The 2,830-nt window shown below is 34.5% G+C and overlaps 1 pseudogene; it reads left to right on the top strand.

Moving 5' to 3' along the window:
* The first annotated feature begins 372 nt into the window (after positions 1 to 372).
* Positions 373 to 811, top strand: LOC130707162 (60S ribosomal protein L32-like; annotated as a pseudogene).
* Positions 812 to 2,830: the final 2,019 nt, after the last annotated feature.

The raw sequence follows: 2,830 nt of genomic DNA, 5'->3' as shown, positions 1-2,830 counted from the left end.
AAAAATTCCTTCATTTTAAAATTTCTTTAAAGTGTATTTTATTGTTTAAATTATAAAATAATATATTTGTGGGGTTTATGACATATGAAGATGTAGATTATTTGACAATAAAAGTATAAATAAGAGGAGGGCATAATAGAAATATACTGTTATACATTTCTTACATTAAAACTCAAGAGGCATAATATTACTTGAAGAAAGACTGTGATAAGATGCGTATTGCAAACCCTAGAGCTCCTACTGCATAAACGTAAAAGTTATAGCTAGTAAGACCATGGTAAAGAAAAACTGAATATTGAAAATATTTAAATAGTCATACAAAATGCAGGGACGGAGAACAAAAAATATATGGGACACGTCCTCCTCAGCATCATGGCCACCCTCAGACCTCTCATGAAGCCAAAGTTCAAAAAGAGAACCAACAAATCCATCCAGCACCAGTCAGACCGATATGTCATAATTAAGAACTGGCAGAAGCCCAGGGGCATGACAATAGGGTGTGCAGGAGATTCAGGGGCCAGATTTTGATGTCCAACTTTGGTTACTGGAACAACAAGAAAACAAAGCACTTGCTGACCAGTGACTTCTGAAAGTTTCTGTCCACAATGTCAAGGAGCTTGAAATGCTGCTGATCTGGAACATATATTACTGGGCTGTGATTTCTCACATCGTCTCCTCTAAGAACCACAGGGCCATTGTGGAAAGAGCAGCCTAGCTGGCTGTCAGTACCAATCCCAATGCCAGGCTGCACAGCGAAGAAAATGAAGAGGCAGCTTGTGTGCACATTGTATTCGTGTTAATAAAACCATAAAACTCAAAAAAGTATACGTATGGGACAAATTGAAAACAAATAGCTGGATGGTACACTTAGAAACAACCATGTAAATCATTAGATTAATTATAAATGCTCTAAACTTTCTTAAAAAAAGCCAAAGAATATTACACTGGATTTAAGAGCTAAATCCAATTTTATATCATCTGGAGGAAGTGCATTTTAAATATGGAGTTACAGATAGTCCAACAGTAAGAGAATGGGAAAATATACAGAGAAGTCCTCACAACCAGGAATATTGACAAAGATGAGAAGGGGAATTTCATAAAAATAAAAGTGTCAATTCTGAATCCCTGTGAACCTAGTACCAGAGATTCATAAATCTATGAAGCAAAAACTGCAAAAAATCTGCAAACAAAATGAGACAAATCCACATTATAGTTGAAATTTCTGCAGAAAATTACTAAGGATATAAAAGATGTGAATAAAATATCAACCAGCAGGACATACCTGAAATTTATAGAATAATTCACTGAACAATGGAACATACAAAGTCTTTTTAAAGAGCACATTCAACAGGTGGAACAAAAAATAAAATTAATTAATGAATAACTGAAAAAAAAGAAACTGAACAGTTGTTTGGGACACCTTCCATCTGATTTCACATTAAATGGAGGCATATTGTGGAAATGAATCCTTAATGGCTATCCAGACTTTAAAAGTGCTCACATCAGTTATTAAAGCTAATAGGAACAATTTCAGTTTAAAAGCAGGACTTCCTGTCCACTTAATACTACAGTAGTATTGACTACATTACTTGGAAATGCCCTATGTCTAATTTTCCATACCTTAACTGGAGGAGAATATTGTCTCGAATGCAGATGCCTCAGATACCTTGTAATTTTATGTAACCAATTTCAATGGACTTTATGCCATTTTTAGCTTGTCACCTATGTGTGATTATCCCAGAAAACAATCTCTTTTCCCCCAAACTCACTATTTATGTACTTCTTATGTTTAATTACTGAACCTTAGTACTTCCCCATTGAAGAATGGGCTTATAAGTATACTTCCTCATGATTATATGATTTTTAGACTAGATGGTTTATTTGGTAGATTTCCTAGCATCATCTCCCTGGGCTCTAAGTTATTTAATACATTAATTTTGGGCAGTTCATCATGATGAACTGATGGTGTTAATTTTTTATTATAGCCTATTTAGTACTTTCATCCTCTAAGATCACAAAGATTTTCTTTGATATTTTCTTAAACAAATTGTGGTATAGCCAAACCATAAAAAGAAACAAACTACTAGACACACAGCATTGACGAATCTCAAAAAATGTGCTGAGCTACCTAGGACACAAAAGAACACATACCATATGAACCCATGTATATACTATTACAGAAGAGATAAACCTAATCTATAGTAATCTCTGGCCTAGGCAACAACGGATAACATATCAGTTGTTGCCTAGGCCAGAGGTGAGGGTGGGTAAAATGCAAATGGATACAAGGAAAATTTGGGGGGTGATGGAAATATTCTGTATCCTGATGGGGTTGATGATCATATGGGTGTATACATTTGACAAGCTCATCAAACGGCAAACTTAAAATAGGTGCTTTTTTATTGCATGTAAGTCACACTTCAATAAAGTTAATAAGGAAAAACAAACAGAAAACTATTGTGTAGGGAGAAGAATGGAAGCAGGGAGACTAGCTAAAGTGCTGTGAATAATCTGAGCAATGATGGTTGAAACAGTAGAAATGGAAAACAAGAAGATAAATTTAGGATATGTTTTGAAGGCAAATTTTACATGATACGTGGATAATTTATATGTGTACATTTGGGAGTGGGGATTCTGATGGACAGTGAGAAATAAGGAAAAATCCCTGAAAGTTTGGCTTAAAAAATTGGATAGTGTTATTTATTCAGAACAGTTAATGTGAGAAAAGAGTTTGGTAATTGAGTTCTATGGAGAATCAAGAGTACTATTTTGGCTGTGTTAATTTTAAAATGCTTTTTAAAAAACCTGTGGACAAATATCCAGCAGGGTG

The sequence above is a fragment of the Balaenoptera acutorostrata genome, chromosome 2 (genome assembly GCF_949987535.1).
Source record: "Balaenoptera acutorostrata chromosome 2, mBalAcu1.1, whole genome shotgun sequence".
In the NCBI taxonomy this organism is placed as follows: domain Eukaryota; kingdom Metazoa; phylum Chordata; class Mammalia; order Artiodactyla; family Balaenopteridae; genus Balaenoptera; species Balaenoptera acutorostrata.
This window is presented reverse-complemented; position numbering and strand designations above follow the sequence as displayed.